At 38.7% G+C, this 20299-nt stretch overlaps 1 long non-coding RNA gene across 3 annotated transcripts; it reads left to right on the top strand.

Moving 5' to 3' along the window:
• Positions 1-778: 778 nt before the first annotated feature.
• On the top strand, positions 779-13102 carry LOC116787058. Of its 3 annotated transcripts, XR_004357149.1 has the most exons (5): positions 779-865; positions 1277-1336; positions 2134-2218; positions 10313-10433; positions 13034-13102. It is a non-coding gene; the product is annotated as an uncharacterized LOC116787058 (long non-coding RNA). The 3 variants fall into 3 exon arrangements; XR_004357148.1 differs by lacking the exon at positions 2134-2218; XR_004357147.1 differs by lacking the exons at positions 779-865; positions 1277-1336; positions 2134-2218 and adding an exon at positions 10000-10033.
• The last annotated feature ends 7197 nt before the right edge of the window (positions 13103-20299 follow it).

Raw genomic sequence — 20299 nt, 5'->3', positions numbered from 1 at the left:
TTTCTTCTCCTAAATGGGTGGTGTTAGTTGAAGACCAAAGGAATATTGTGGAAATGAAAGAAGGAAAGCAGTGCTTTTCATAAGGCAATTGCCCTCCATCTTCACTCACACAGGAACAACCAAACTAAGCATTTCCTAGGAGGACCAGTGTTCAAAGGTGTTTGAACTTTGGATTTCATAATATGAAATCCATGGCTATAAATAGAAAGAATGAAGAACCATGAATAGAAATGAATAGTAAACCATTTATTCCCATATCAGGAATATGTTCAAGTTGAGAAACGGTTTTCCATTCCATGTTGGGATAAAACTGAGACCTTTCAGACCTTTCTACTTTTTCAGGAAAAAAAAAAGGAGCAAGTGAAAGCTTTGCTTCCTCCCCTAATACTGCTGCTCACTTTCATGTCTTCTAAAAGAGCCAAGCAAATAGGGTGCCAGCATCCAAGGAAATGAAACTGTATCTGAAGCCCAGCTCTGCTAGTCTGATTCATCAGACTACTGTTCTCAGTACTTGACAAGCCTGTCACGCATTGCAAGAGCGTCCAACATATAGAGTAATTCTGAGGTCAGATGCAATTAATTCTTCATACTTAAAATAGCCCACCCTAGAGCTCAGATGTATTTCCAGCCATCACTTTTCTGATGCTGACGTATTCCCAGTAAATCTCTCAGTTAGAACACATTGACTCAGCTTCTGGACTCGCCCCCAGCCCTCTGCAGCAGGGTTGAGCAGAGCTTGTTGTTTGTTTGAGCACTCACTGACACTAGCAGGACCCCAATTCACTCCCAGCACACACACGACTCACAAATGAAAACTGGGAAGGAGAGCGTGGAGAAAATGGAGGTATATAGATCCCACAGAAAGGTATTATACCTCTGTTGTAGGATTTCTTCCAGACAACTGAAAGATGGCCAGCTTCTGAAGTATGCCTAGGAAATATGTTCTTACAACAGCATCACTACTAGCCCACATCCTGGGGTAGTAACTCAGTAGTGTTTATTTGGCTTTTTTGTCTCTAAATATCAGCATTGCTTTTTGCTTGCATGCTACTATCCTTGTTTAATTTCACTGGACTATATGCATGTGTAAAAGTCAGCACTCGCATAAGTATTTGAAACACTCTGGCCATTATTTGTCATGTCTTATTCACGTTGGAATACCAGTAAATATGTAAAAATTAGGGTTTGTAATATTATGTTATTCCTTGTATTCCATGGCTGAAATAAAACATTTCCATGTCTAACATAAATAACAGAATTAATTCTTTTCCCCCAGTGAGGAATTTGCTGCTCCACCTAGAGGAAACAGTGATTTCTTTTGAGAAGAGGCCTGTTTGTGAGTGATGGGGTTGAAATCTGGTCACTGACAATGAATGATTCCAAGAATAATAAAAAGATACTTTAGAAGCATTTGAAAGATGATTACCCTACATAATCATTAACAATCTGTCACTTGCTGGGTCGTTTTGGGTACAAAGTCATTAACACCATCACTAACAGCTGCTGCCACCCTGAATGTCAGGGAAGTAAAAGGTTGCAATAAAATCACATTCCAATTTTTTGGTTTCTCAGACTCAACCTAAACACTTCTGGCCTCAGCATGGTTTTCCTGGATCTTCACTTTACTGCTGGAGCCCCCCATAAGAATTTAAACACAATAACAAAAGTTCTCTATGGCACAGTATCAGCTGCATTTGAACATATCTGAGTGTTACTGGGAGAAATTAAAGCATTGCAAGGCTCAGTAAAATAAGCTATGAACATAAGTAGGTGAATCATCACTTTATTCCTATTGCTTTTCAGATCAACTTTCTGAAACATTTTAACCCAGGCAGTAGAGACAACTGCATGAATCTGAATTCATAAACCATTTTGTTCTGATGGGAAAAGCGTGTATGTAACCACAGTAAACTAGAACATTTAGAATGTCTGCAAAATGGGACAAAAGAAAGCTATTGCCTTTCTTCCGCACCTTGCAGGTGGAAAAGAAACAGGACAAAATCACTGAATGAAGTCCTGGACCTTAAAAGCTTTCAGATGCCCAGATCCAAATCCTCACCAAATAGTATCTGTAGATATGCCTTGGTGCCTAATTCCTATTGACTTGTCTAACTCTAACTGACTTTTTCATAGGATGTCTTTACGAATATGTTCAGTAAGCCTGCTCTGGGGAAAGCATATTGTAGCTCATGATGCCTGATGATGGGTCTGCTCTAAGGTGTGTTTGGAGGAGGCTGGGAGTGGGTCAAATGTATTGCAAATGTGTAAGTCCTGCTTTTAGATACAAAGAATTTTGCCTCTGGAAGAGTAAGGTTAGAAATAACTAACCTGTTCTCATTCTATGACAAGGTGGCTTGCTTAGTGGATGACAAGTCTACCTAGACTTCAGTAAAGTCTTTGACTCTGCCCCCTGGACAAACTGCCTGCTCATGGCTTGGGCAGATGCACCCTTTACTGGGTAAAAAACTGGCTGAAGGGCCAGGCCCAGTGAGTGGTGGTGAATGGTGCTATATCCAGTTGGTGGTCAGTCACAAGTGGGTTTCCAGGGCTCAGTATTGGAGTCAGCTTTATATGTTTATCAACGATCTGCATGCTCAGGAAGTTCACAGATGACACCAACTTGGGTGGGAGTGTTGATTTCCTGGAGAGTAGGAAGACTGCAGGGGGATCTGGACAGGCTGGATCAATGGACGAAAGCCAATTTTAAGAGATTTAACAAGGCCAAGTTCAAGGTCCTGCACTTGGGTCTTAACTCCATGCGGAGCTACAGGCTGGGGGAAGAGTGGCTGGAAAGCTGCTCAGTAGAAAAGGACTTGGGGGTGCTGGTCAACAAGCACATGAGCCAGCTGTGTGCCCAGGTGGACAAGAAGGCCAATGGCAACTTGATCTTAAGGATCTTTTCCAACCTAAATGATTGTATAATTCTATGAAATGTTGAGTGACCATTTTCTATTTAGTGCAATTAGTGGTTTATACCTCATTCAACAGTTGCCAGGGCACCAGGAAAGAGTCCTGAGTATGAACATGCAGTTCTTGGTGATCTCCGATATATGGATGGTAGGACCTGGCTATTTTTGACTGATGAATCCTCGTGTGGCTGCAATGACCATGTAAGGCAAGGTGACCAAGGCTAGATCTGCCACTAAGAAAAACTGCTTAAAACGCTTCATCCTCATATAAATTAAAATACAAATATGTGTAGTCATAACAACAATCTGGAATGGAGGCACTGCCAAAAACCTTGGAAGTCCCTTGAGACCTGCAGCAGATGTCCACAGTGAACAAGAACAGTTGTTATTGAGGTTATCAGCTTTTCTGGCCATCACTGTATCTGGTCGACCAGAAGGTGAAGTGCAATTACAAAAAGGAATATTATTGTACTAGGTCTTCCAAGAGATATGAACCATACAGGACTGTGCCCAGCAAAGACATCAGTGGTAATAGTTTCTAGTAATGGAGACCTTCCAGCCTTATTCCTGGGGTTTCTCACACTGGTACAATAAGAAGAGGTATCAGAGCACATGACTGTTCAAATAGTCTCCTGAGTCACATAATCCCAAGGTTCCTCAGGTTTCATATCAAGTTCCGAAATCCATGTTTTTATGCTCTTAGCACAATGACACTTGTATGGTAGTAAATATAGGCCAAAAATGAACACATTTATGTTGAGGATATCTGTGTTAAATCCTCAGCTAGTTTCTGTTTCAGAAAAGATATAGAGGAACAGACACTACTCTATGCTGTCCCTGAGTTTGCCAGCCCATTTCTATATTGTCCTTTACTTCCCAGAGTAGGGATCAAGAGTGATAATCCAACTCAGATCAAATCAGATTCACCCTAACTTATTTAGGTGACTCTTTGTGGTTACTCTATGTGCATCATTTCTTCTGTCCCTGCACACTGGATGAACAAGACAAGTCATGGTAACTGTTGATGGTCATTCTGTCCAGCAGTGGATAGAAAGGCAGTGAGGGCTGTGCTTGCTTCTCTCTGACCTTAGCTGGTCAGCTGGCTATGCAGATAATACTCTGAATTTCCTAAAAAGGCATCTCAACCAGCGTTGTTTGCATGTGGGGGCACTTATGGAAGAACCCTTCCCAGATTCTTCCCTGAGACAATAGGTCTCTGCACTATTCCCCCTCTGTGCCCTTGTCTAACTTCCATAATAGTCTAGTGTGATTAATAAGTATTGCTTTTGCAGCCAAATAGAAAGGGAGGGAGCATTATACAAAGTTTCCAAACAATACCAAATATTACATTGAGACTGCAGGGCAGTATTTTTGTTGTAAGAACAGCTTTTTTTTTTTTTTAATGAAATTGATTTAAGTAGAATCTGGAGTTTATTTGTTTTTTGGGTTGTTTTTTTTCTACAAGGTACAGCAGCTGCTTAAAAGAACATTTCACCATAAGGAACAGGCTGATTCACTGCCTTTCTCCTGGGTACAGATTGTTGTCTTCTCCCACACAGTCTTCATAAATTAGGAAGAAAATTTGAAAGCATTACAATATATGTTTTTGATTGTTCCTGGCTTACGGTAGTGGGATTAGACCTCAAATATCCAGTCTTTTTATAAGAAAATAATGGTCAATAAAATATAAAAGATAAATAAAAAGCTACATTCTAAAATGCCTCAAGGTAACTGTGGAGACATGGCATGATTTATACGGGAGGTGCAGTGAGTTCAGTATCAGAGAATCACCTTCCATTTGTAAAGCCTGAAGACATTGAGTATTTCCAGGTCTTGAGTATCTCCAGGTCTTGGGACATTTTCCTCAGCTCTTCCATAAAGGTACAGGAAGGTGGGACTCTGTTACACCACTGTGTTCAAATGGACTAAGCTCTGACCTGCTTTAACTCACTACACCAAACTTCATTCACACAAGAATTTAAATGTCTGAAACTGAAAGTGAAGTCACCCACAAACCCATCCAGATTCCTGCGTGCAATTACCAATCCACAAGAACAAGAAAGACTAGCAGAAGGCTAAGCATCCGTGTCAATAGAAGGCCCTGTTTTTCCCTCCTCAACCTTTGGTTTTTTTCTATACAATGTATACTTAGTGCAGGAAACCAGTTAGTAAAACTTGCCTGAAACAAGATTTGGTTCCATGTTTCAGATTACAACTGAGATGTCAGAAGTAATTCACTCAGGAGGTGGTAGGATCCCTCCAGGATGATTCAGCCCTCTGTTAGAATAATAAATAAATAATCCCAGAAACTTTTTGTTATTTTGTTTGGTTTTTTTTAACTACAGGCAACATGAGAAGGTTACTAGAAAGTTGCCACCATAGGCACAGAAAGCATCCTTTCCTGATTTCTGGAAATTGCAATATATCATAATGTGATTATATTAACAATCATTTTGAATCATTTGTTGAGATTCTCAGACAATGAAGACTATCTTTCTCCTACAGAAAAATAAAGATAGCTGAAGAAAATTAGAAGTTCACAGCAAAATGCAACTCTATGATTCTCATATGGGAAGGTGGTCTGCAATTAAGTGATATATAGCATTCAATTCCAGTGAGCTTTTCTTACTAGGGAACAGTTGAAATGTCATTAACTTTTCCAGTTGTAACAGCACACATGTCAGAACAAGGACTGGAATACTATAGACCTTTAAATGTTTTTAATAGTATGGCATCATGAGTTAAGGGTGGAACTAACAGTAAAGAAAAATTATCTCCTGTTCAGCTCTGCTTCTGCCATGAGCTGGGAGCATATGGGCAGTACAGTTTCTGGACTGTAAACGAAAGAGAGATTTGAGATTACTGTGTTCAGTCCCAACAGACAGAAAGGAATATGGATCAGTATTTACTAACTTTCCTCTCCTTTCCTTCCAAATTATCAATTCTTCTAGTCCAGCTCCACTTTTTTTTTTTATTCTCCTTCTCTTCAAACTTGACCCAGGGAAACTTTCCTCTCATAACCTACGTAGGAGGATTAGGAGCAAGAGGAGTGTTGATGGTCTTTTGTTTGCAGTTTTAGTGCCAGGGAAGCAACTGAAAGGAAAATTGATCAAGGAAGAGTCTGTGCTTGTTGCTGTGTGTGCTAGTTGTGTGAGAGCTGTTCAGTGAGTTCGGGAGCTCGCTGAGTATAGCCAAGATAGGCAATAAGCAGGGGTCACAGATACCAAATCCTTATAAGTCTTTGCTGAAATCAACTTTTAACCACATGCTCCCTGATGAGGTAATACCTTAACACAGAAGTGCATTCCAAGTGATATTAATTATGCTTTATCTCTTCCTCTTTCATAAAGTCACAGAATTAGGTTGGATGGGACCTTGAAAGGTCATGTGGTCCAATCTTTCATGGAAAAGAGAGCCTAGATGAGGTTATGTAGCACCTTGTCCAACTCTTTGTTGGAAAACCTCCAACAATGATCTTTACCACATCCCTGGGGAGGCTGTTCCAGTGATAAGTAGCTCTCCCAGGAAAAAAAATACTTTCTTACATGGACAGGAAACTTGTCCCTGTGCAACTTGTAACAGCTGCTCCTGGTGAAGAGAGACCCTCCATTCTCTTTATAGTTACCCTTTAACTGTGATGTGGTCTCCTCTGAGTGTTTTCCTGCTGGCAGAAAAGACCTTGTTCCTTCAGTCTTTCCTCATAGGGCAGGTTCTCCAGCCCTCTTGCCAACTTTATGGCCCTCCTTTGGGCCCTATCCAGTCTGTCCATGTCTTTTTCGAATTGTAGGGACCACAGTTGCACATTGCATTCTGGGTGTGGCCTGAGAAGTTCTGAGCAGAGTGGGATCCCATCTCTGTTCCTGCTAGCAATGTCCCTGTGGATGCAGCCCAGGATCTGATTTGCCTTCATTGTGGCAGCAGTGCACTGCTGACTCCTGTCCAGCCTGACCCAGGTCCCTTTCAGCAAGGCTGATCTCCCACCACACAGATCCTGGCCTGTGCTGGGCTCTTTCAGTTTTGAATTCCACCTTCAGGACATCACACTTGTCTTTGTTAAAATTCACACAGTGCTTGCTAATTCACTCTTTCAGCCTGTCCATGTCACTCTGTAAGATGGCTTTCCCTTCTGATGTGTCCACCTTACCACGCGGTTTAATGTCATCATCAAACTTGATAAGGGTTCTTTCAGTCTCATTATCCAAACCATTTAGGAAGATGTTGAACCGTATGGGGCCCAGTATTGATCCCTGGGGGATCCCACTTGTGACAGGTTGGTAAAAACCATTGATCACCACCTTATAAAGGCAACCTGTGAGCAAATTTCCTACCCATCTCACAGACTACCCATCAAATTTGTGCCTTGCCAGTTTGTCCAGGAAAAGGCATCAGAAAAGCGTGAAATGCTTTGTTGAAGTCCAGTCTTTATTGCACCTCTGCCCTAGCCAGCATTCAAAACTCAAAGTATCCCAGAAACAATGCACATCTTCAACATTTTTCATTTTCATCTTTCTGTTCTGCACAAAAAACCCCTGTGACTGTAAAGACTGGTGCTTTCTCATCTACCTTTAGCTTAAAGGTAAGGCATAAAGTCTACTTAGGCATCTTTTATTTAATTATCAGTATAATTTTAACTTTAAGTGAATAGTAAATACATCTGAAACTTAAAGTAGAAAAATTAACTTTTACGTGAAGGTAGATATTTTTAACTCTCTTTTTCATAGCTATTTGGAAAAATCTTCTAGAAAATAGGCTCTTCTATTTGTTCTGTGATATATATGCAGAAATCTGTCTTGCTCTTCAATCTGATTTTCATCATGAAGTTGATGTTTTTCGCCTTAGGTGTACAATCAGTCCCCAACTTTCTAATCTTAGAATAAATGAGGTTGGAAGGAATATCTGGTGGGCATCTAGTCCAGCCCCTGCTTGAAGCTGTCCAGGTAAACCAGGCTGGTCAAAGATTTACTAAGTTTTTAATATTCCCATTGAAGGAGATTCTCTGCACTACTTCAAGTATTTTACCATGCTCACAGTTAAAATATTTTTCCTTACATGTAATTCATGGTCAAATATAAATATACCACTACACAGTTTTCCTGGAAAAAAAGGCAAAGGAAAAGATCTTACAGCTCACTAACATCTCCTCTACTGAAGCAGCCATTTTACTACGTGTGTGCTTTTTAAGTCCAATATAATGAGATGCTACAACTGCCTTCAGCAGTATTTCTGTCTTCTGAAATAGCCAGTAGCTACTTTTTGTTATGATGGAAAAAGCTGACTTTTAATATTCACAAATCCATGCATTCACACAGATACTAACTAGCATCACTATGTATGTAGTCTGTTGGAATTAGTCCAGGATAACCTCTTCAGATCATACATCTGTAGCACCAGCTGAGTAAGCTGAATACATACATAGCTTTGCAGAGCAAAAAGAACAAGTTTTCCCTTCCTATTTTCATGGTTTATTCTAAAGCACAGTATCATGCAGTCAGTCCACACAGAGCTGAGGTATTTAGGTTTCTAACTCTCTAGGCATCTTAGTACCTCAAACCTCAAGCTATGTTCCAATCTCCTCAGTATGTTTTGTTTTCCATTGGAGTTGGAATTAACCACAGATCACCATTGTAAACCATCCTTCAAAAGGACAGTGAGGTCTCATCTGTTTTCTTCTGATATCGGGAAGCCCTTGTTACACTCAAGACATAACCTCATCAACCAGAGGTTCGAGAGATGAAGTTTTCCTTTGCTTCAATCTGTGCCATGCTCCACCACATCATGTCACAGCTGAGGTATTGCCTTGACTCCACTTCTTCCTTATCTCCTTCCTTCAAGTCAGCCTATGATCTCTTTTAACTGTTTCTTAAGCTTCTCATAAAACCTTTATCAAAAATGTTTCCATGCCTTTTTTCTATCCTGTGTGCACATGTAGAGTACTTTCTACCACATATAGACTTGACATCTACTGCTTTGACAAAAGGAAACATAAATCTCACTTTTGAAAAGACTATGTTTACTACATAATTTTATGTCTTAACATTTGTAGACTCTTCTGTGCATCACATCACTATATGGACTCTGACCACCTCTCAGAAGTCATAAATACCGTTGAGGTGATGAAATGATTACAGTTTATCAACTATTAAAACTGTTTTGTAGCTGAGTTAAGATCTAAAGTTGCATTTTTATCACTTCCTTCTGTAACATATTTATGATAACAGATGAGAGTGCTTTTCACAGCATGACCACAGAAAAATCACTGCAAATTACGTATGTCAGAAATGGACTCTGTTTTTCGGTAGTGCTAAATGTGTGCAACTTCCATCAGCTTCAGCGGATGGTGAGGATGACATCTGCCTGAACATTGAGTTTTAAGACTAGAATTCCTTTGAACCCATATGGGTAACTGTAAGTTGGATAATCAGTGAACAATCATCTCATACAAAGCACGTGAGTGTCACCCTACTGTATCTCTGTCTACATGACTATAAAGGGCGTCTGGGGTGACCAGCTCATTTGCTGGCATCTCCACTGGAGTGGTCTAAAGTTAGATGAGAATTATTTCATTTTCTGTCCCAATTTAGCACCCGAAAAATGAAAATCTATAGCCCATTTCCAGAGCTGCAGGCTACAGGAAGATGGTGGAAGAGGTAGGATATGACTGTCCTGATTTTTTGTCCAATTACAGGTAACATATTGTCCACTCCTACGCCTCATTTATGATACAAAATCTTCAGTTTGAATTCATCCTTGTCTATGACTGCTGACTTCTGTTACCCTTTCATAAGCATATCATATCTATATTGTCCTATGTGGCAAACAAAAGGTCTTTTCAGGGTCAAACTGATGAGACCCACAGCCATTAGTTATAAGAGACCAAAAATAAAGATGAGCTGAATATAGCAAATAGGAATTATTTGGGTATCAACTATCACCTCAAAATAGCAGAAGGCATGGTTACTGAGAGAAAGAGATACAAATATAGTTTAGAAACCTTATATAGTTTTATAAATAACTAGATAAGTTTATATATAGATAGCTATTAAATACGTTTGACACTATAAGGAGCTCTCTCTGCTTCTCTCCATAGAGGGAGGAACATTTGTGAGACAGCACACTAATATGGGGTAGTCATAAAATTTTAATGTCTTATATCTGAAGCACTTTTATTGTTCATTAGAGTTCTGGGTATTAGTGATTTCAGTGGCCTTCCCAAATGGAGCACACTGGCTCTCCAAATTTCCACTGTCACAATGTGATTAAGGAGCACTTCTTTATAGCACTTGTAGTCTGTGTGTGCATTTTCTCTATTTAGCAGGGCTGCACAATCTGATAGGTATCCCGAATTTGTAAAGACACATGAAATTTTGTGATTTCTAAAAAGAAAATTTATTTTGTCTTTCTAGGTCAATGTTTTAAATGCAGATTTCAGCTTCAGAAGCTACACCAGTGACAACTGTGAATATGGATATGACAACAAGCTTGGAATTACAAGGTTGACATCAATGACTTATTAATATTAAGTGAGTAGTGTACACAACCGGGTGAAAAAACATCAAAAGATTATTTAGAAAAATGTTTAAGCAAAATATCTTCATGTGTATTATGTGACGTCCTACTTTTTTAATTTTAATAAAGCTTACATCGTGTTATACAGTGCAACAATGTAATATGATAATCTTCAAGGTTAGGCCTCAGAGAAGCTTGCTTTAAAATAAAATTTTAAAAAATTCCAATATTTGAAGCATATTCTATTTTGTTAGAAATATATTCAAACTGCCTAATGACATTTTATTGCTTTGGGGCTTTTTTAAAGGAATTATGGAATTCCTTTATAGAAACTATAGCTACTGTAGTTGAATCTTTCCAACCATATTTGCTTGCAAACATAGACACCAATCATTCAATTTCATTTTTTTCATGTTCTGTGTATCATTTGAGAAAGTCTTTGTGGATTTTGTTTACTCATTATGCTTGAGTAATGGTTGCTGTTTGCTTTAAATTAAGTATACACACATACCACCACATTTTTAAGTGAATAAAAATATTTTGGTCATCTAAGATAAACTCATAAAAGTGAGCAAAAATTACAACTCTAAAAATACCTTATTTGGGACCTTTTAGAAAGCAACAGAAACAATAGACTGTGACATAGAAGACTAACAAAACAATGTAAATACAGACTCTGCAATGTGAAAATTTTTTTATTTCAGGCAAAAAAAACACAACCAGGAGGCCAGATAATATATTTGTTGAAAAGCAAAGAATAAAGAAAATTATAATAATAATAAAAAGAGCATCTCAGAAGCAAAGACTGCTAAATAATCAGATAATCAAATGTGAACTTTAACATCTTTTTTTTTTAATGAATGTTCCTAATGTACTTTCTATTAGGAAGAATATCACCAGACAAACACTCTTTAAGAAACTTGTACTTTGGCTGAAGACTGAGACCAAGAAGAATTGTAGTTTTTATAGAAATTATTAGAAACTGTTTAAAATAATAAACAAATGTGGAAAGAATGAAAGTGAATGACTGATTTTCATGTTTGTAAATGCATCTGCTTATAAACTAAACAACAAAAATTATAGGTAACTTAAGTTGGTGAAAACTGAAGGTTTATTTTGAGGAATAAATCTTTCACTAGTACTGACGTTTCTTGCAAGGGATGTCTTCCTTTTTTGCTCTCAGAGCAGCTGGCACCACCTTTTGAACACGCTAGTACAGCTAGTATCTTAAAGTAAGTGACACCACCACCAATCATCAAAGGCCCTGAAAATTTTGTTAAATAGGGCTTCAAATGATCCTAGAAAGCAAATTTCAGATGAAAGCAAAACACAAAAATGTCATCCCTTCTGCTCTGGTCCAGAAGTAAGAACCATGATGAGGAGAATATATTGTCTTTTTAAATTGGTGAGGATATCACTGTGCATGCCAAGCAGACTCGAGGGACTGTAACACCACTTGTAACAGATGAATTACAGTCTTTCTTCAGATGAATTTTTCCAACCGTAAATGGAGAGAAGTGGAAGTGGAATATAAGTAGAGTATAAGTGGTTTCCCAAACCCCACAGGCAACACAAGAAGCCCTGGAGTCCTGAGTAATGCATCCATTGTAAATGCAATGCTGTTAAACTGTGATTTAAAGTCTTTTCTAGTCCCCTTAGAGAAACTGGCCAGTATCTAAAGGCTGATATTACAAATTTCATTTCCTATTCCCAGAAACTATTTAATCTTATAATACTTTCCATTAAACTTAGAAAAGGAAAAATGGAAAAGTCACTGTCCTGGCCCTATGACAACTGCAGCTGTGAATCTTTCCCTTTGCATTTATTTAGGAAACAGAAGAATCAGGAAGGGAATATCCTGACATTTTGAAATCTCAAAATATAATTTCATTTCAGTTCCAAAGTGATAGGAAGTATTTCCATGTGCAGCATATGTATGTTAAAAGTGAGGCCACAGTCTGAAAGTCAGAGGAATATTATTATGTGGGAAGCCTTACAGCTAATTTGTTTAGCAAATCTCTGTATCCAAAATGATACTGAAGTCTCATTTTTACTTCTAGAAAAAGGACAGATTATAAATATAACACATTAGAACATGATACCATCCACAGTATATGTTAAGAGGAAGTTCAAGAGATACATTAATTAAGTAGGTAATGATCTCTCCTAGTAACTAATATATTATTCTTTCTACAATTTACTTATATAGCACAGGATCACATTATATATTTTATGAAAAACAGTACATTTTTAAAGAAGGACATAACTTCTTTCATTACACATAATTGAAAAAAAATAATCAAAATTCTGTTGTGATCAAACACTGAAAAATTTTGAGGTCATGGTTGATTTAAGAGCATTGCTTTCATTGTGATTACTGATTTTGGGGTCACCTGTTTTTCATAGGCCTGGAGAAATATTCTACATCTGATGTCTGGAAAACCGAGTAGATTGCCTCAAAAAACTCCAAGGTCCCTAATACAGTCTAACATTTCTTTTTCTGTGCTATGATTACTCTTTCTCTCTTTACCTCATGAAGAGAAAACTGCAATGATTCTTCTAGGTCATTCCATGGAAGGTATGATCTCCGTTATGTAAAGTTTGCTTTTTTCATGTAGGACAAGGATGTAAGACTTGGAAACATAGATGGCATGCAAGAGGGCAACCTGCTACTTCTTTCACATGATAATAACAGGAATAAATGGAAATTTTGTTAAATGTTGTGATTTGTAACAGTATTATTTTCCATGTTTAACAGCTATCCAGCAGGATAAGGCACAAATCTTTAGGTTTTTTCTCTCCTTTATTTTACTGATTACAATGCTGTTGCACTGCATGGAAGAGGAACTATCCTGAGATAGAATTATATCAATTGTTTTGATTCAGGTACAGGGGAAGAGGAAATGTTAGGCTCAATGAGAGATTAAAAGCTGAAAAGCAAAGTAAATAACTGAGAGGTTAGTTGTACTGAGCCCCATCCCAATGATCGCAGGCTGTATAGCTTAAAATTAACTTTGCTATATTTTTAACATATACACATCACAGCATAAGACAGTATAGGTGAGTGCCATTTAGAATTACATTCTGGGCCAAGGAAAATTAAATTCATTCTTTTAACACGTAATACAATATCACCATATGTTCAAAGCTCAGATAATGTAGGCCACTCCAAAGTTTTATCCCCTGTCAAGGCGAGAACGGGAAATTGTAATGGATTTTTGTTCAGATCAGAGCTGATTTTATAACCTATCCCACTAAATGGCATTACATTCACATGACCTGATTTTACATAACAGAGTTATCATAACACAACTCACTGAACACAGAACCTTCATTTTGCAGTAGCAGACAATATTTAGACCATCGTTATTAACTGCTCTATGCAGATCTATGTTTCCCTGTGTCAGTGAAATTAACTGTATTCTTCTTTCCTTTTAAAACATATTAAAAGAACCTGATTGCTTATTTGTATATCTATGTTACAAAATTACTCTTTAACTAAGATTGTACTGAAGCTGTCACCCGGAACGTTGTTACAATCCTTCTGTTTTCAGGTGGGTTTTTTAGTAAATGAGGTCTTTGAATTCATCTGTCAGTACTATCTAATAACCGTCTAATCAGGTAGCCAGTTACAACAAGATATGACAAAAGTAGAGGTCTCAGAGATATCATGTTCCTGTATGTTTTGTAAAGACTGGTGGCTAGAAAGGAGGGGGGGACCCAGATCAGTGCCAATGCGGCTTCAGGATCGACTTGCCCTGCAGAAGCCCTTGTCACCTTTCCATCACTAGGTAACTCAGTCAGTTCATAGGTAGGTCTAAACATGCCACAACAAGTGGTTCCTAATATGACAGGTAAAGAATGTGTCATGAAATTGTTACGGCTAGCATATTATTTCTCAGTTAGTTTTGTTTCAAGGATTTCTTAGCCATTTCAAAAAAATACCTTCCGCTTGCACAGGACAGCCAAAGAGTATTTTTTTACTTTTTTTCCTTTATCACTAAGCTAAAACTAGTGTCAGCTCTGAATTTTAGTTGACTGCTTCTGTTTACCCAATTTTGTGTGAAGATTTGCTTGCATATTGTAGTGGGTTGACCCTGGCTGGATGCCAGGTACTTACTACAGCCAGTCTCTCACTACCCTATGCAACTGGATAGAGGAGAGAGAAAAAAACAATGAAGGATTCATGAGTTGAGATAAGAGATGGGATAGGTCACTGATTCACCATCACAGGCAAAATAGACTCATCGTGGATGTTAGTTGAATTTATTACACGGTCAGAGAAAAAGAGTGAGAAATAAAATAATCTTAAAAACACCTTCTCCCCAGCCCTTCTTCCTTCCATGTTTTCCCTCCTCCCCCCAGCGGTGCAGGGGGTTGGGGAATGGGGGTTACGATCAGTTGTTGTTTCTGTCACTGCTCAGGGAAAGGAGTCCTTCCCCTGCTCCCGTGGGATCCCTCCCACTGGAGACAGTCCTTGATGGACCTCTCCAGCCTGAGTCCATCCCTCAGGCAGCCAATATTCACAAACTGCTGTGCTTTGGGTCACTCCTCCATGGGGTGCAGTCCTTCATAAATGAGCTGTACCGATGTTGGTCCCCCACGGGGGCCACAAGACCTACCTGGGAAAAACCCACTCCAGCGTGGTCTCCTTTCTCCACAGGATGCCACGGTTTCTGTCCTGTCCTTCTCCATGGTCCTATCTCCAGCAGAACCCTGCTCTGTCTTGGGCCTCCCATGGGGTCACAGCCTCCTTTGGATATCCAGCTGCTCCAGCATGGCCTCCTCCATGGGCTGCAGGTGGGTCTCTACATCCCGATGGTGCTCCATGGGCTGCAGGGGCACAGTTGCTCCACCGTGGTCTGCACCACGGGCTGCAGGAGCCTCAGCTCCAGCGCCAGGAGCACCTCCTGCCCCTCCTTCTGCACTGACCTTGGTGTCTACGCTGTTGTTCACATGTTCTCACTCCTCTCTTCCCTGGCTGCACCACAACCTTCTGTTCTTAAATATGTTATCACAGAGGTGTTACTATCACTCCTAATTGGTTTGGCCTTGGCCAGTGACAGGAAGCCCGTCCTGGAGTTGACTGGCATTGGCTCCACAGGACAGGGGAAGCCTCTAGCAGCTTCTAACAGAAGCCACCCCTGTAGCCCCTCCCTGCTACCAAAACCCAGCCACAGAAACCCACTACACATATGTAAGAGTTTTGGGGTATTTTTTCAGGGTTTTTATTGGAAATTGTCTGGGTTTCTGTGGACTACTAGTAGCTCAAGGTTCACCAGTTGCAAAACACTAATTCAGGAATCCTGGGGCATGGAAGGATGGGAGGTATCAGAAAAGAGGCTTTCAGGTCTGCAGAAAGACATAAGGAAACTAGTAAGCGGAATATAGAGGGAAAAAATGTAATAGTGGGTTAGTAAGAGATGAAAATCAGAAAATACAGATTCATGAGATTCATGAGAATTCTTCCATCCTGGTGTTCTAACACAATCTTTTAACATGTTTTTTAGTATTAAGGTTTGGTTTAGGGAGGAATAGATCTTACTACTTTTGTCAATGAAGTTTCTAATTTATTTTTTTTTAATTTCTTACTAGATTTTTTAATTGGTCAGAGCTCCACAGAATCTGCTCCAACTGACGCCAATGGCAGAATGCCTCTTGATGCTCATGGGAGCTGCACTGGACCAGCCTTGTATCCTTTCCACATGCTTACTGTTTTTCAGGTTTCCCTGGCCAAAAATGCTGCATCACTCTGCACGTCTTAATTCTGTTGGTAAAAAAAAGTAAATACATGTGACTATTTAAAATTAAGAATAAAATGGATTTTCCCTATCTCACTTTTTTGAGGCAATGCCAAGGCTAAAATTTCATTCTGAGTGTCTAAAAGGTTATGTGCAAGGTCCATACAGTAGGTTGGACAGTACATGACATTAATTTCTTATCACTGAAGTGTAACATTATTAATATGTGCTGAACATGGTGTCTGACAGAGGACACTGGCCACAGCCAGACGGCATGAAAGGTCCTTTAGAAAGAAAATGTTTAACAAATGTCCTTAGCATTAAAGAATACTGAAGTAAAGAGAGTCTGTGCTGTGAGGTTAGTGAGAAAGGGACATTTTGGTGAAAAACAGGACTGGATCTACTATTTTCCTCATATTATATGCCTAAACACATATAATTTGGAAGATTTGCTTAATTTGAATGTTAATATCAATTACCAAAAACCACTTGGATCAAGTAAAATATTTTTTCTTCTCATGGTTGGTCTTGGATTAACATCCACTGCCTTAGAAATGTCCACCTAAAGTCTTGAAAAGAACAAGTCAGACAAAGGATTGAATTCACGTGTTACTTCTCCCCATTGTTTAAAAAGCCCACTAGACAAGTTAAAATAAATAAAGAAAACAATCCAGAAGGGTATTTTAAGAGCTGGACAAGTCATTTGATAGTGTATGCTATAGTTTCTTTCTTTTCTGACCATGCATAAATAATCTTGTGAATTTGCAGTTTAGGTAGCCCAAGTTGTCTAACAAAAGTACAGTTACTCATTAATAATTTGGATTTCAATGTGTGTGTGAAGAAAATGGCTCAACACAAGGCTTTTTGTATTAAAGCCGTCTGTGACTCACGGTATCATCATGCATGATATGGGGTCATTGTGTGAAAGCAGTAGTGCGTGAAAGGCCATGGAAATGGCATATGAAAAGCCACTTCAGGATGCCATGCACAGTTTCTGGGAATGCTAATGATATCAGGTTTGAGGAACAGTGATGTGCTTACAAATCCTACTGGTGTTGGAATCAGCTGTCTTTTCCATACTTAATATAGTTGTACATGAAATTTTGGTGCATTGTAATGACGTTATTAGCACGAGTTCTTTGCTTGGGTATGAGAAAGATGTGAGTCATGCAGCTTCTCCAAAAGAGAGCAGAAGAAATGTTGATAGCACACTAATATGCATTCTGTATTCATGACATGTATTCCAGAAAAAATGTCGCTTTGAGGTACGGTAGGATGTCCTTAAGAATTATGTTGAACAGTTTTTTTTCTTATCTGTGTCTACCCATCAGTATTTTGTAAACGAATATTGGAGTCCATTAAAATCACATATAGAACTCATTGATTTCAACAGTTCCACATTTTATCCTGTATGTTTTGAAGCATTTTATCCTGTAAGTCTCCCAAAGAGGAGATATAAACACATTTGAAACCTAAAATAGATTTTATGCACAAAATTAATAATTTACATATAAATAAATATTGTCTTCTCCCATAGCCTTTTACCCATGAGTTTGAAGAACTTTGCAAGTCTGCATAAATATATTCATGAAAGTTTGACTGCAGATTATATAAAGATTCCTCCATTTTGACACAAATCAAATTAATCCTCTTTGAATCTTCACTGAAATGATGATGCTAGGCTAAATAAACCTCTTTGAATTCTCATTAACTGTTAGTACAGCTGATTCTTTGACTGGTTCATTAGCATGCTTGGTGGCATATGCTCAAAAAGAAGAAAAAGAAGGAAAAAAGAACCCTACAATTTAATACAAAACAGAACAAAGCTGTAGATTTCGGTCTTTGTCTTGTACACACTGTAAGGTACATGGAGCAATGATCTAACTTAACCATTGCATGAGGTTCTTCTGAATTACCATTCAAATTGTTTCCTAACTTTGACAAAATATAACTTAATTACTCAGCTGCATATAGATTTTCATCTGTTAAACTCAGTTAAAACTATAGAGAAAAAAGTGGTAATATATCCGTAGTATAATATTAACGAATAGATACCAGTAGCTAAGTTTGCTTCTTTGCAATAGAAGAACATTAATGATTTAATGATTCTTAGAAACAAAAGGAAAAGTCATGTCTTTATCCCATGAACATCTCAGTGAGACAATTTTACATTCAACTTTCAAGAATGGGAAATTCTCATCCAATTGCCTGTCAGTCACACAGATATGCTCAAATTATTGTCTACTAAAGAAAATACATAATACGGATAAAACACTACTATATTTAATAATCAATTATCCTCTGAGTAGCTATATAACTTAGACAAATTGTAACTGTATTTAGCAGACCTCAGAAGAAAGAAATGCACAAGACCAAGAGGAAAATGGAACAATCAGCAGCCATTTTCCACGTTACATGTCAACAACAGTAAAACTGCACAAAGATTTCTTCATTCCATTTCCATGATCTAATATTGCTCCACAGAATGAGTTCAGTTCCTTGGCTTGTGGCCAAGGTGGGTGGAATTTCCAAGAGGTCTCTATTCACATAAAGACCCCGCACAGCCAGGCTGAGTATCTGTGATTGAATGTGATGGGATGCACCACACACACGAAGCACAGCCACGGGCATCAAACTGCCTTAGTAGTCTTTTAGGAGAACAGAATACTGTATTATTTTGTCTATCATTAATAAGTTTCACTTTAGGCATAATGCCTGCTATCATGTTTCTTGAATTTCATGAGCTAATCCAAGTTGCTTCTTCTTATTATACAACTGTACTTCAATACAATCCTAAAGACTGCTTTAGGATGTTTCTTACAGCTTCCCAGTATTTATGAATTGTCACAGAAAACCATTCCAAAGGCACATCTAGATGTAGAGAAGACCTAGGATTTATCAGCTCCTCTCAGCTCAAAGAGAGGAAAACTACTCATTGTAAGGATTTCTTCACTGTAAAGGGGAAAACCTAAAATCCACACGGCAAATAACCTTGTGTTGTTATTCCTATTAATAGTATCTTGGAAAACAGCTACAGCTTTATGTTATTTTCCTTTTGGGATAGCCAGAAAACTCCTTGTCCTCTCAGTTCCCAGAGCTATCCCCAGAATGATTGCTGGCAGAGATGGAGTTCAGTTCCCTTTCCTTCTGGGTACCCAGAAGGCTCCCTCTGTCCATTCATATCAGTGCTCATACTTCAAATACTTTTCATACAAACTACTGTCTTAGCTGAGATGAAAAGCCCAGGATAATGGGATAAAAGCTTTATTTCATGGATTTTTCCAACCATTCTGAAAGTTATGCATTAAGGAGTTGACTTTCTTTTCCTCTTTCTTTTTTATCCTTACCTCAGGGTAAAGTGAAGAACAGCAGCCACACTGAAGGGAAGTGAGAGCAGTGTACCAAGCTCTGTAGAAACAGAAAGGAAACAGTAGATCATTTCAACGAGAGTAGTATGTCTTGGCGTCATTCCTCGACACCACCCCCGTTATCCCAGCCTCCTCTGCCCCTCCCACACTCATGAATCTAAAAAGCAGATGGAAAATATTCTGCCAGAAGACATTGAAATACAGTGTTAGAAAGTTACTCTCTTAAGGCTGGAGAAAGTGATGGAGAACTCTGGCAGGCAAATTAAATTATTCATAGTCAGTGGCATTTTGGAAGGAAAAGCAGGAAGGGAATAAGAGACTGAAAGTTATAGGGATTGTACGAGAGCCATCTGGGATGTGGGAAAAAGATGCACTTCAGCTTGCTACACTTCAGAGAGAGACCTGTGGGGTTAATACTGAGTTAGGGAGACATTACCAGTCTTCCCAGTTTGTTTCTGGAGCTGATCATACTCTAATGCTGCCATGACATTAGGGTTATGACAGAGCCAACACTGCCAAATCTATCTGCCCCAAATTGGCTCTACATTCTACTGGCACTGAGCAATGATGATCAGATACTGAAGTTACTGTAATTTGCTCAGCTACTGTGTCACTTTGTACACATACCAGCCTCATTTGGATTCTAAAGGTGTGACATGGAGAAGAGGTGCTAATCGGTGTCATTCTCACTATTTCAGTGATGAAACTTTTCTTTAAAAAACATTTTTTTCTCAGTTCATGTTCCCTTATGTCTCTAAAAGATTACAGGACCTGT

Source organism: Chiroxiphia lanceolata, chromosome 5 (assembly GCF_009829145.1).
Source record: "Chiroxiphia lanceolata isolate bChiLan1 chromosome 5, bChiLan1.pri, whole genome shotgun sequence".
In the NCBI taxonomy this organism is placed as follows: domain Eukaryota; kingdom Metazoa; phylum Chordata; class Aves; order Passeriformes; family Pipridae; genus Chiroxiphia; species Chiroxiphia lanceolata.
Note: the sequence above shows the minus strand (reverse complement) of the source record. Positions and strands in the feature narration are given on the sequence as shown.